The sequence below is a fragment of the Pristis pectinata genome, chromosome 2 (genome assembly GCF_009764475.1).
Source record: "Pristis pectinata isolate sPriPec2 chromosome 2, sPriPec2.1.pri, whole genome shotgun sequence".
In the NCBI taxonomy this organism is placed as follows: Eukaryota; Metazoa; Chordata; class Chondrichthyes; order Rhinopristiformes; family Pristidae; genus Pristis; species Pristis pectinata.
The window spans coordinates 80389065-80404049 of NC_067406.1; positions in this window are offsets into that span (position 1 = coordinate 80389065).

Below are 14985 nucleotides of genomic sequence, written 5' to 3' on the forward strand. Positions count from 1 at the left end.
GACAGGCTGTTGGTGATGTTCACTCCCAGGAACTTGAAGCTCTCAGACCTCTCGACCTCAGCACCATTGATGTAACTAAGAGCGTGTGCACTACCCCCCCCCCTTCCTGAGAGGGAGAGAATTTGAAGGAGAGCTGAGGGATAAATCTTTTAAACACAGAAAAGTTGGTTTCTGGAATGAGCTGCCAGAGGAGGTGGTAGAGGCAAGGAACGACATTTGAGAGGCATCTGGACAGGTACTTGACTGAGCAAATCATAGAGGAGTATAGAAAGAGGGAGTAGTATAGTTAGGCATGATGTTTAGCAAAGACATGGTGAGCTGAGAGGCCTATTTCTATGCTGTACAACTCTGTGACTCTATGGCTGTCTTTTGATTTTGATAGACGGTAAAATCAGGTAGGGTGTAAATGAGTGGTCAATCTGGTTTTTGTCAGTTTCCCTGCAGGTGGTTTGGTTAAAATGTGTCTCTGTTTTGCAAGTTGATGCATGTTAGTTGGAGAAAAAGCATAGAGAAAATTGGGATCAAAATCCATCTTCTCTTGAAAAATGAAGTATGTGAATACTTTCATTTTTCACATATGTGAAAAAGGGCAGGCCCGGTAGTGTGGCGGTTAGCGTAACAATATTACAGTGCCAGCGACCTGGGTTCAATTCCCACTGCTGTCTGTGAGGAGTTTGTACATTCTCTTTGTGTCTGCGTGGGTTTCCTCCAGGTGCTCCTGTTTCCTCCCACATTCCAAAGATGTACGGAAGCGTTGCGACACTTGCGGGCTACCCTCAGAACACTCTATGGAAAAGATGCATTTCACTATGTGTTTTGATGTACATGTGACTAATAAAGAAATCTTATATTGTCTTATATCTTGCCCAACATCCATCTCTCTCTTCTCTCTTTCCTGTTCCCCCCACTTCTCTCTCTTTCTCTCTCTCTCTCTTTGTGGGTTTCGCTTTGGAAGACTTCAGAGCAGATAAGTTTTGCTTTTTTATCTTTTATTTAATAAGGATTTAATTATAAGGGTTAGTTTTTAATGGGGTTGTTATTATTAGGGTTAGATTTTTATAAGGTTCTTTTTAAAGTGTTTTATAAGTTTTAATCGTGAGGAGTGGGGGTTGGACTGCGCAGGCGTGGCGTGGGCAGTTTAAAAAGCCAACTGCCATATCCAGCGGGCAGCGTCGGAGCGGGCAGCTGAGTGGGAGGGAGCAGAGTGGTCGGGCTTTGGCTTAAGGGGCTTCGGCATAAAGGGGCAAGGCAGGTGAGTAGCTGGTAGGTAGGTAAAGGTAAGGTTTATTTGTTACAAAATTTTAAGTAGGAAAAACTCGGGGGAAGAAAAGGGAATTAGTTCAGATGGAGGACATGGTGGTATGCTGCAGCTGCTTGATGTGGCAACTCGTGGACCTTGCTGCGGTCCACGATGGCCACATCTGCAGTAAGTGCTTGAGGCTGGAGGAACTTCAGCTCAAAATCAATTAGCTGGAGTTACAGCTTCAAACACTGCGCAGCATCAGGGAGGGCGAGAGTTTTGTAGATACCGTACATAAGGAGATGGTCACCCCCCTTAGAACAGGTAATTCTGGAGTCCAGGAAGGAGATAGAAGGGTGACTGTCAGGGGAGGGAAAAGGAAAAAGAAAACGAACAGGCAGATAGAGCAGAGGACCCCAGAGGCTGTTCCCCTCAGTAACAGGTTTTCTGCTTTGGAGGCTGTTGAGGGAGATGACCTGCCGGGGCCTAGGAGCAGTAGCCTGGTCTGTGGCACTGGGACCAGTCCTGCCGCTCAGAAGGGAAGGGAGGAGAAGAGGAAGGCAGTAGTGATAGGGAACTCGATAGTCAGGGAAACAGATAGGAGGTTCTGTGGCAGTGAGCATGAATCCCGGATGGTTTGTTGTCTCCCAGGTGCCAGGGTCCAGGATGTCACCGATCGGGTCCACAGGATTCTAGAGTGGGAGGGAGAACAGCCAGAAGTTGTGGTTCATGTTGGTACCAACGACATAGATGGGAAGAGGGATGAGGTCCTGAAAAGTGAGTTTAGCGAGCTAGGCAGAAGGCTAAAAGACAGGACCTCGAAGGTAGCGATCTTGGGATTGCTGCCAGTGCCACGTGATAGTGAAGGTAGGAATAGGAGGAGATGGCAGATAAATGCGTGGCTGAGAAGTTGGTGCAGGAGGGAGGGTTTTAGATTTTTGGATCATTGGGATCTCATCTGGGGAAGATGGGACCTGTACAGGGAGGACTGGTTACACCCGAACCTGAGGGGGGCCAATATCCTTGCAGCCAGGTTTGCTAGGGAGGTTCAGGAGGGTTTAAACTAAATTGCGAGGGGGAAGGGAACCGGAGGAGTAGGTCAGAGGAAGAAGGGGATGGGGAAAAGGCAGATCTGACAGTTAGAGAGGCTTTGAGGAAGGAGAAGCAGAGCACAGTCTACAAAAGTAGTAAGGTGGATGGGCTAAAGTGCATTTACTTGAATGCGAGAAGCATCAGGAATAAGGGAGATGAACTGAGAGCTTGGATAAGTACATGGGACTATGATATTGTGGCTATTACAGAGACATGGCTGACATCGGGGCAGGAATGGATATTGAATATTCCTGGTTTTCAGTGTTTTATAAGGGATGGGGGGGGTAGAAGAGGAGGAGGGGTGGTGATACTGGTCAGGGACACTGTTACAACTGCAGAAAGGGTAGATAATGTAGAAGGATCCTCTCTAGAGTCAATATGGGTGGAAGTTAGGAACAAGAAAGGGGCAGTTACCCTCCTGGGAGTATTCTATAGGCCCCCCAGTAGCAGTAGGGATACTGAGGAGCAGATTGGGAGGCAGTTTTTGGAAAGATGCGAAAATAACAGGGTTATTATAATGGGAGACTTCAACTATCCAAGTATTGATTGGCACCTACTTAGTGCCCAAGGTTTAGACGGGGCACAGTTTGTTAAGTGTGTCCAGGACAGATTCCTGATGCAGTATGTTGACAGGCCAACTAGAGGGAATGCCAAATTAGATTTAGTTTTAGGTAATGAACTGGGTCAGGTGACAGACCTATCAGTGGGTGAGCATTTGGGGGACAGTGACCATTGCTCCATAACCTTTAGAATTGTCATGGACAGGGATGGGAGCAAAGAGGACGGGTAGATATTTAATTGGGGGAAGGTGAATTATGAGGCTATAAGGCGAGAACTTGGGAGTGTAAAGTGGGATGACATTTTTGAAGGGAAATGTACTATGGACATGTGGTCAATGTTCAGGGATCTTTTGCAGGATGTTAGGGATAAATTTGTCTCGGTGAGGCAGAGAAGGAATGGCAGGGTGAAGGAACCATGGGTGACGAGAGAGGTGGAACAACTAGTTTGGAAGAAGAGGGCAGCATACATAAGGTGTAAGCAGCAAGGATCGGACAGGGCACGTGAGGAATATAGAGTAGCAAGGAAGGAGCTTAAGAAAGGGCTGAGGAGAGCGAGAAGGGGACATGAAAAGTCTTTGGCGAGTAGAGTTAAGGAGAATCCCAAGGCTTTTTCCTCGTACGTAAAGAGCAGAAGGATGGCTAGGGTAAAGGTAGGTCCGATTAAAGACAAAGGTGGGAGGATGTGCCTGGAAGCTGTGGAAGGGGGCAAGGTTCTCAATGAATACTTCTCTTCAGTATTCACCAAGGAGAGGGGTCTTGATGATGCTGGGGACAGTGTTGGTAAGGGTAATGTTCTAGAGTATGTAGATATCAAGAGAGAGGATGTGTTGGAGTTGTTAGAAAATATTAGGACAGATAAGTCCCCGGGGCCTAATGGAATATTCCCCAGGCTGCTTCGTGAGGTGAGGGAGGAGACTGCTGAACTATTGGTTAGGATCTTTTGAGTCCTCATTGTCAACGGGGATGGTACCGGAGGATTGGAGGGTGGCGAATGTTGTCCCCTTATTCAAAGAAGGTAGTAGGAATAGTCCAGGGAATTACAGACCGGTGGGCCTTACATCTGTGGTGGGTAAGCTGTTGGAAAGGATTCTCAGAGAGAGGATCTATGATCATTTCGAGAATCATGGACTGATTAGTGACAGCCAGCATGGCTTTGTGAAGGAAAGATCTTGCCTCACAAGCCTGATAGGGTTCTTTGAGGAGGTGACCAGAAAGATTGATGAGGGTAGTGCAGTGGATGTGGTCTACATGGATTTTAGTAAGGTGTTTGACAAGGTTCCACATGGTAGGCTTCTTCAGAAGGTCAGAGGCCAAGGGATCCAGGGAAGCTTGGCCGTGTGGATTCAAAATTGGCTTGCCTGTAGAAAGCAGAGGGTTGTGGTGGAGGGAGTGCATTTGGATTGGAGGGCTGTGACTAGTGGTGTCCCACAGGGATCGGTTCTGGGACCTCTACTTTTTGTGATATTTATTGACGACTTAGATGAGGGAGTAGAAGGCTGGGTTAGCAAGTTTGCAGATGACACAAAGATTGGTGGTGTTGTGGAAAGTGTGGAGGGCTGTCGAAGTTTGCAGAGGGATATTGATAGGATGCAGAGCTGGGCTGAGAAGTGGCAGATGGAGTTCAATCCAGAGAAGTGTGAGGTAGTACACTTTGGAAGGACAAACTCCAAGGCGGAGTACAAGGTAAATGGCAGGATTCTGGGCAGTGTAGAGAAGCAGAGGGATCTGGGGGTTCATATCCACAGATCACCGAAAGTTGCCTCACAGGTGGATAGGGTAGTTAAGAAAGCTTATGGGATGTTAGCTTTCATAAGTTGTGGGATCAAGTTTAAGAGCCGCGAAGTGATGATGCAGCTTTACAAAACTCTGGTTAGACCACACTTAGAGTACTGTGTCCAGTTCTGGTCGCCTCATTATAGGAAGGATGTGGAGGTGTTGGAAAGGGTGCAGAGGAGATTTACCAGGATGCTGCCTGGATTGGAGAGTATGGATTATGAGGAGAGACTAAAGGAGCTTAGGGCTGTTCTCATTGGAGAGATGGAGGATGGGGGAGACATGATAGAGGTATACAAGATATTGAGAGGAAGAAATAGAGTGGACAGCCAGCGCCTCTTTCCCAGGGCACCAATGCTCAAAACAAGAGGACATGGCTTTAAGGTATTGGGTGGGAAGTTCAAGGGTGATGTCAGAGGGAGGTTTTTTACCCAGAGAGTGGTTGGTGCATGGAATGCGCTGCCTGGGGTGGTGGTGGAGGCTGATACATTGGACAAGTTCAAGAGATTGTTAGATAAGCATATGGAGGAATTTAAGTTAGAGGGATATATGGGAGGAAGGGGTTAGATAGTCTTAGGTGTGATTTGAAGGGCGGCACAACATGGTGGGCCAAAGGACCTGTATTGTGCTGTATTGTTCTATGGTTCTATGGTTTCTCTCTCTCACACACACACACACGCACACACACCTTCCTCTCTTTCCCCACCCCTTTCTCTCTCTCCCCCTCTATCTTTGTTTCCCTCACCAATTTGGACTATTTGACATCTTGGTAGCTGAGAAGATTTGCTGCTGAGATGGTGGGGTAGGAGAGATCAATAGTGGTGGGGGTTAAAACCAGTTCTGGACTCAGCGGGTGACCTGTGCCACCTTTTGGAGTTTGGGGATAGGTGTCTTAAAGGTGTGTCTGGAACACTTATGGTATTTCGTGTGGAGTTGTGGATCAGTGTTGGCCAGAGGAGCTTTATTGCTCAGTGCAGTGGAATGTGGATATTAATCATTTGCCACCAAGCATTGACTGCGCTGGAATGATTTATTCTGACTCATAGATGGAATTGACCTTGGAGAAAAGTAAAGAGGTGTGATTGATTTTGAAAGATTAATCTTCCACCTCAGCTTAAATGATTTTTACAGAGGACCTCTTTAAAATATAGGATTAATGTAAATTGGTGGTTGATGGTTCATGTGGACTTGCTGGGCTGTAGAGTCTGTTTCCATGTGGTATCTCTCTATGACTCCCTGACTTGACTGAGCCACTGATAATGCACAGATGATTTTTGGGGAGGGGGTACAAGGTGGCAATTGAAAGAAGCTATACCAGGCAGTCAGAGATCCTCACCCAATGGACCCAAGGTGAGTGTGAGGCAAGTGAAGCAAATCTTCATTCACCGTGCGACAAATATTTCTCATAACTGGAGGGGAAGAACTGGAATGACATCACTGACAAAAAAATTAACAACTTACTATTTTGCCTGAATTTTACATTGCAGAGCAGGGATTTATGATCTGTAGTCTGCGATACCAGTTGTTGATGTATATGTATCACGCAAGGTGTGATGTACCAGATATTGATCAAAGCAGCACCAAAGAAACAGGATTACCATGGAAACACTGGTTGAAATGTAAAGCACATCTGTTCAATTTTGTGTATATATTGGATTAACATTTATTTTAGTAGGTACAAGTGAAGTGTTGCATTGCAGGAACATAAATCTCACCATGTTTCCGTGGCAAATTTAGTTAGAACCACCGAGAAAATGGAGCAACTTTGTGAAACTTGTAGGGACGCTGTGTGTGAAACTTCTGTAAAGCTACCAGTGTTACAAAGGAAATTATTTTGCCACATAGCTATTTGCAATTCATGGGGTATCTTTTCCTTGTCACAAGCCAGTGGACGAGTTTGCACATTAATAATTTGGTGCAACACACACAAAATGCTGGAAGAACTCAGCAGGTCAGGCAGCATTTATGGAGGGAAATAAACAGTCAATGTTTCAGGTTGAGACGCCTCTTCCAGTCCTGATGAAGGGTCTCGACCCGAAACGTCGACTGTTTATTTCCCTCCATAGATGCTGCCTGATCTGCTGAGTTCCTCCAGCATTTTGTGTTACTCCAGGTTCCTGCATCTGCAAAATCGTTTGTGTCTCAATAGTTTGGTGCATTCTGAACTTGCACAATGAATGCTACTTTTGCAGACGCCATTCAAATGTAAATCCTTGGATTGTGTTTGTACTTTAATAATGATTTCATTAGATTTTAGTGAACATCAACAACACTAATTTGTCTTAAAGATAGAATAATATCCAAAGATGCTCAAAAAATAGACACAATTAGCCATAATTTGCCAAAAATTAAGCTCAATAGATACATGCCTTGGCCCTGAAAGTGAACAATTCAATCAATGGCTTTTTACTACTTCAGGAAGTAAATTGATGCTGCAGATTTGTCACATCTAGAAATGCCATTCTTCTTACTTTTCCCTCCTATCCTCTTGCATTCCCTTAATCCAATCATGATTCACTCTATTTCACCTTCTGTATCTAACTTGATTCTTATTCACCCTTTTACTCTTCTACTACTTTTCTTAATCCTTAAAAAAAAATCAGCTGAAGAGATCCACCAAGATTGTCTGAAGTCTCAAATGCCCACTGCCTTTGTTGTGCCACTTATCAGCTCGCACTTTAAAACCAGAAGGTGAGGGGATAAAATCTTATCAACAGCGAATGCAACAAGATATTCCAATCCAGCACACACTGGGCCAGTTGAAAGTACTTGTTGTCCACTTTCTTCTGAATATGATGTGAATTGTTTGAACAATAAATAATCTGGCCATAAAAGAAAACATTCATAAGAATTTAAAAGGTGAAGTTATTTTCAAAAATCTGATAAAAGGCAAATAAACTTTCCAAAGATTAACCAAGAAGCTGTGACACCCACGTATTTCCCACCCATATGTAACAGAATTTTATTTCTAAGAGGTAGTGCACCTCCCACAAGTTGATAATTACTAGCCGATATCCCTTGTGTTATTGGTTGAAGCCATGAGGCTACATGTCTCGTCTCATGGTCTGATTTTGTTTCATTTGCATTCTTGGAAGGTTTCCTAAAAAAACTTTTGTTCATAGTTTACTAAAGGATTGGCTGTGTGTGATCACTGACCTTCAGGAATTGTTCCCTTTTAATGTAAGAGAGGTCATGCTATCCTACAAAAAAGGACTTAGTACGATCTAAGCAGAATAGTATGTCTTCTGGAATTGCTAATTATCAGTAAACGTCAATGTTTTTTCTCACATTGTTCGATGTAATTAACTTTCATGGTCCATTCATACTTACAGGTCTGATAAAATTACAGATATTATTTCAAATATATTATCATGATTTTTAAGAATAAAATTCTCTTGTTTAATAAAACTGTCTATTCTTAATAAACAAATCAGACCCTGCTTCTGCTTCCACTGGGGAGTTATGGGATCAACTTGATTTGGTGAGGATTAAACCAGTTTCTTTACTACAGTTTCAAGTGATGTTAGATGCTTTTTGACTCCATCCATAAGTCTAATATTCTCATCTTGCTTTCAAATTCCTCTGTTTCCTTGCCTCTCTTTGCCTCTATAACCTTGTCCAGCCAAACAATGTTCTGAGATCTTCACCCTCCTCTATTTTGTAGTCTGGTGCAGACTTCTGTCCCCCAATCTCCCCCCCAGGACTCCATGCCAAACTTTGTCCCCAGTCTTGCCCAAAACTCCATGCCAACCTCTGTCCTCTCTCCGCTACTCCATCCAGCCTCTTTCCCCATCTCCCTCTACATCTCCATCCTGACTTCTATAGTTAATTTCCCCTCCATTCCTTTCCACCTCTGTCCTCAAACTCCCCGTCTATCTCCAACACAGCCTTTTTCTTTGACTACCCTGATATCTCCATGCCAACATCTGTTCCTGATCAGCCCCACATCTCCATCCAACCTCTGCCCCCAGCTTAGCTCCGTCTACAGCTGTCTGGTCCTTCAGTCCTGAAATAACCCTCCTGTCACCACCTCCACTAAATCTATAGTCATCGGCCCATACAGCAAGGAAACAGACACTTTGACCCACAGAGTCCATGCCAGTCATCAAGCACCCATTTTAACTAATCCCACACAAATCCTATTTTTCTATTCCTCCCCCCCCCAGATTCTACTACTCACCGACACACTAGGGCCAATTTGCAATGGTGAATTAACCTGCCAATCCACATATCATTGGGAAGTAACAGGTAGAGAGGCTTTGAGGAAGGAGAAGCAGAGTACAGGCTATAAAAGTAGTAAGGTGGATGGGCTAAAGTACATTTACTTAAATGCAAGGAGCATCAGGAATAAGGGAGATGAACTGAGAGCTTGGATAAGTACATGGGACTATGATATTGTGGCTGTTACAGAGACATGGCTGACATTAGGGAAGGAATAGATATTGAATATTCCTGGTTTTCAGTGTTTTAAAAAGGATATGGAGGGGGGTAGAAGAGGAGGAGGGGTGGCGATACTGGTCAGGGACACTATTACAGCTGCAAAAAGGGTGGATAATATAGAAAGATCCTCTCTAGGGTCAATATGGGTGGAAGTTAGGAACAGGAAAGGAGCAACTACTCTACTGGGAGTATTCTATAGGCCCCCCGGTAGCAGTAGGGATACCGAGGAGCAGATTGGGAGGCAGATTTTGGAAAGGTGCAAAAATAACAGGGTTATTATTGTGAGAGACTTCAACTTCCCAAATATTGATTGGCACCTCCTTAGTGCCAAAGGTTTAGATGGGGCAGAGTTTATTAAGTGTGTCCAGGACGGATTTCTGTCACAGTATGTTGACAGGCTGACTGGACAGGATGCCATATTAGATCTAGTTTTAGGCAATGAACCAGGTTAGGTGACAGATCTATCGGTGGGTGAGCATCTGGAGGACACCAACCACTGCTCCATAACCTTTAGCATTGTCATGGACAGGGATAGGAGCAAAGAGGACAGGAAGATATTTAATTGGGGAAAGACAAATTATGAGGCTATAAGGCGAGAACTTGAGAGTGTAAATTGGGATGACATTTTTGAAGGGAAACGTACTATGGAGATGTGGTCGATGTTCAGGGATCATTTGCAGGATGTTAGGGATAAATTTGTCCCGGTGAGGCAGAGAAGGAATGGCAGGGTGAAGGAACCATGGGTGACAAGAGAGGTGGAACAACTAGTTAGGAAGAAGAAGGCAGCATACATAAGGTGTAAGCAGCAAGGATCAGATAGGGCTCGTGAGGAATATAGAGTAGCAAGGAAGGAACTTAAGAAGGGGCTGAGGAGAGCGAGAAGGGGACATGAAAAGGCTTTGGTGAGTAGGGTTAAGGAGAATCCCAAGGCTTTTTACTCGTACGTGAAGAGTAGAAGGATGGCTGGAGTAAAGGTAGGTCCGATTAAAGACAAAGGTGGGAAGATGTGCCTGGAAGCTGTGGAAGTGGGTGAGGTTCTCAATGAATACTTCTCTTCAGTATTCACCAAGGAGAGGGGTCTTGATGACGCTGAGGACAGTGTTGGTAAGGGTAATGTTCTAGAGTATGTAGATATCAAGAGAGAGGATGTGTTGGAGTTGTTAGAAAATATTAGGACAGATAAGTCCCCAGGTCCTGACAGAATATTCCCCAGGCTGCTTCGGGAGGCAAGGAGGAGATTGCTGAACCATTGGCTAGGATCTTTGAGTCCTCGTTGTCCACGGGGATGGTACCGGAGGATTGGAGGGTGGCGAATGTTGTCCCCTTATTCAAAAAAAGTAGTAGGGATAGTCCAGGGAATTACAGATCAGTGAGCCTTAAGTCTGTGGTGGGTAAGCTGTTGGAAAGGATTCTAAGAGAGAGGATCTATGATCATTTCGAGAATCATGGACTGATTAGGGACAGCCAGCATGGATTTGTGAAGAGAAGATCTTGCCTCACTAGCCTGATAGGGTTCTTTGAGGAGGTGACCAGGAATATTGATGAGGGTAGTGCAGTGGATGTGGTCTACATGGATTTTAGTAAGGCGTTTGACAAGGTTGTGCATGGTAGGCTTCTTCAGAAGGTCAGAGGCCAAGGGATCCAGGGAGGCTTGGCCATGTGGATTCAGAATTGGTTTGCCTATAGAAAGCAGAGGGTTGTGGTGGAGGGAGTGCATTCGGATTGGAGGGCTGTGACTAGTGGTGTCCCGCAGGGATCAGTTCTGGGACCTCTACTTTTTGTGATATTTATGAATGACTTAGATGAGGGGGTGGAAGGGTGGGTTAGTAAGTTTGCAGATGACACAAAGATTGGTGGTGTTGTGGATAGTGTGGAGGGCTGTTGAAGCTTTCAGGGGGATATTGATAGGATGCAGAGCTGGGCTGAGAAGTGGCAGATGGAGTTCAATCCAGAGAAGTGTGAGGTAATACACTTTGGAAGGATAAACTCCAAGGCGGAATACAAGGTAAATGGCAGGATTCTGGGCAGTGTAGAGGTGCAGAGGGATCTGGGGGTTCATATCCACAGATCACTGACAGTTGCTTCACAGGTAGATAGGGTAGTTAAGAAAGCTTATGGGATGTTAGCTTTCATAAGTCGTGGGATCGAGTTTAAGAGCCGCGAAGTGATGATGGAGCTTTACAAAACTCTGGTTAGACCACACTTAGAGTATTGTGTCCAGTTCTGGTCGCCTCATTATAGGAAGGATGTGGAGGCGTTGGAAAGGGTGCAGAGGAGATTTACCAGGATGCTGCCTGGATTAGAGAGTATGGATTATGAGGAGAGACTAAAGGAGCTAGGGCTTTACTCATTGGAGTGAAGGAGGATGAGGGGAGACATGATAGTGATATACAAAATATTAAGAGGAATAGATAGAGAGGACAGCCGGTGCCTCTTTCCCAGGGCACCAATGCTCAATACAAGAGGGCATGACTTTAAGGTAATGGGTGGGAAGTTCAAGGGAGAGGTCAGAGGGAGGTTTTTCACCCAGAGAGTGGTTGGTGCATGGAATGCGCTGCCTGGGGTGGTGGTGGAGGCTGGTACGTTGGTCAAGTTCAAGAGATTGTTAGATAAGCATATGGAGGAATTTAAGATAGAGGGATATGTGGGAGGAAGGGATTAGATAGTCTTAGGAGTGGTTTGAAGGTTGGCACAACATGGTGGGCCGAAGGGCCTGTATTGTGCTGTATTGTTCTATGGTTCTATGGTTTAAAGTCCATTGCAGTGCAAAGTGGTCATAGTGTTGCTACACTGAGGTAGTGATTAGGATTGTGCAGGTTAGTTCAAGAACCAAATGGCTGAAGGGAAGTAACTGTTCTTGAACCTGGTGGTGTGGGACTCCAGGCTTCTGTACCTCCTGCTCGAAGGCAGCTTCATTTTTGATGGCTGGCCTTACTGAGTGCTGTTGCCTCAAGGCACTTAGTGAAGTTTGGACTTGAGAAATGAGGCGTGAGGCAGGGTAAAGTGTCCCCATTACCCACTTTCCAAGCCCTCATCAATTCCTCCGCAGGAAGGAACATGACATAAGTGGTAAGAGAGCTGGCAAAACAAAAGCAGAAAAAATCAGCTCCTGTTAGCTTGAGGCACAGGGGTTGAAATCATCAGAAGTACCACACAGACTGAGTCGTGACATTAATGCCTGATTCAAGATGATGAAGAAATACAATTCTATGAAGTTCATCAACCTAGAAATTCTACAGCAGCCTAAGTGGTGCAGTGGAATGGTACAGATACTGTAGGATAACGAGCAGCTGGGCCTGTGGCTGGATTAAGGTTGGGTTGGCACCATTGGAACAGGAACCTATCAACCTCTGTGGCGCTCTAGCAGTTATTGTCTTATGTGCAGTGAGAGGGGCGGTGAGAGATGTGGGAGGGTATGGGAGGGAAGAGGTCGCCCGGTACATGTGAAGTGGCTGGGCAGTAAGGGTACTGGGGATCCAGCATTTGGCGGGCCATGATGGTTTGACATAAGGGAGATGACCGTATTGCCAAGGTTGATTTGAGGACATCGCGCAGATGTGAGAGGGACAGAAGCAGATTTGGAGATGTGGCGGAAGACTGGGGAAAGATGCTCAGATGAAAATTGGTGATTGATGCTGGAATTATAGATATGACGGGAGATCAGGGGCAGAACTGTCATGGAGATATAGAGGTGGTGGTGCACTGGTGGAGATTGGGATGGAGGTTTTGGGAATCTCCTGATTAGTGTGATTTGATCCCAGGCATGGAGTCAAACCTGGTGTAATCAGTGTTACATTAATTTTCAAAGCACACCACTGAAAGAAAAACAGTGCTACGTCTTCCATTCTCCAGCCAAAAGAATCCAGAAATATGAATATTTTGCACTGTAAATGTTAGGTTTAATTTGGTTCAATCAGCCAAGTATCTCCCTTGATGTGGTTGCTTCTGTTCTCAAAGCATACTGCATGTTATCAGTGATGGGTGTCCAAGGAACTTGGATCTTACATCTTTATTGACAGCAATTGAATAATTTTCTCAGTTGTTTACATACTACTATTAATTATATAATATGCCTTTAATAACTAGAAGATAAGTCTGGATTTTCAAGTTGAGGAAGTGAAAAATTCACAACAACCTGTACATTCTGTAGCTGCTGGGAATTTGAAGAATTGTGAGAGCACTATTATTCGCAATCAGTTCAAAACTGACAGAACATGCTTTTCAAAATACAAAAAAAGATGATTCTAAACAACGAGAAAGCTTATTATTTAATTTTAATTAAGTCTGTTCCCAATTTCTGATATTGTTTTCCAAAGCTGCTATTGACACAGAAAGCTGCATTGACTAACTTGTTTGGTTTGCAGAACCAAAGTTGTTTCTTTTTAAAGACCTGAAGAAGCTTTAGTCTTCTGTGTGTGATTGTGCATTTGGAATTTTAGATTTCCCCACCATCTTTTGCCACGGGATTCAAAGATGGGGGTGGAGGGGGCAGTGGTGGATGTAGGGGAGGTGGTAAAACTCTAATTTTATTTCCAGGGCAACTGACAGAATTCTCAGAATATTCAAACACTGTAAGCTCTTATTGCATTTCAGCAACCTGAATAAATCTTTACACTTGTATACTGTCAAATTTCAATAAGTGATTCCATTATACTTTATACTGGAACCTAAAGATAAATTGTAAGTAAGACAAAGGCTCCTGACCATATTGTTCCATACCATGACAACTACAAAAAAATCTGCTGTTTAATTAGCTCATTGTAAATCACATAAGTGTAAATGTTATCCAAAAGCTATGAAGGACACCATAGTGATATCTTAGCAACACAGCACTTGAACTGCACCAGCCAAAATGACTTCTTGCCTTTTGCTGATCAACAGGGCCCTCTAGTGCCTAATGTGGGTTTAACAACTTACAATTTAAATCTGGTATTTAGAAATCCATCAAAACTAGCCACCAGCATTTTACAATGGCAAAAAAGAATGTTACAAGTGTGGTAAATATTAAACCTGGATAGTTATGGCTAAAATAATACAGATAGCTTTTAAAGATGAACAATTTTGCTTTTGAATTCTTTCTGCCATTGAACAAATCCTCTTTCAACTCCACTCACTTTATCTAAACTGAAGGTGCAGCCAAGGGCACTTATGGCACAATGGTCATTACTGCCAGTCACCCACCTCTGATTTTGGCTCAGTTTTTCTCTCTCTATTAGTACAGCCTGGCTGCTGGGCATAAGTCTCAGCCCTACTGTCAGCAACACATTTCAACTTTGCTTTTGAGTTATATCTATCAACTTTTACCAGTGTATCACTTATGTGTGGAAATTATATTAGACATATACTATATGATTTTCATGTACAGAAGAATGAGAATCATGCAGCACATAAAGAAGCCATTCACCTCAGTAAGTTGGTGCCAGATTCACATATTATGTTAACTGAATTCTTCAGCTGAGTGAATAATAGTTGTGTTCAGTGGCAGCCGCGTGTGTGGTTTGCTGTGTTGTGATGATGGAGACAAACACAATAGGATTCTCCCTGTAATATGATGATGAGGAAAAGAATAAATTATTAAATAATTGGATTCGTTGGAAATAAATGTCATGGAGGGAAAGGAGTGGTGGAATAAGCATAGGTCTATGTGGAATAAATAATAAGACTGGTGGAGGAAAGAATCCTGGGAGAGCTGCAGATACCACAGCAGATATGACTATGGAAAACTGAATAGATGAAGGATTGCCTAGAATTGGACTCATTTGTGAATATCTTTTGAACACATACGATGCTCATAAGGAATTTTGTCTTGGTAAGGTCAGACATATATGGACCAAATAGGTCCATTAGGAACGTGTCTGAGTAATGTCCGTCAATCACACA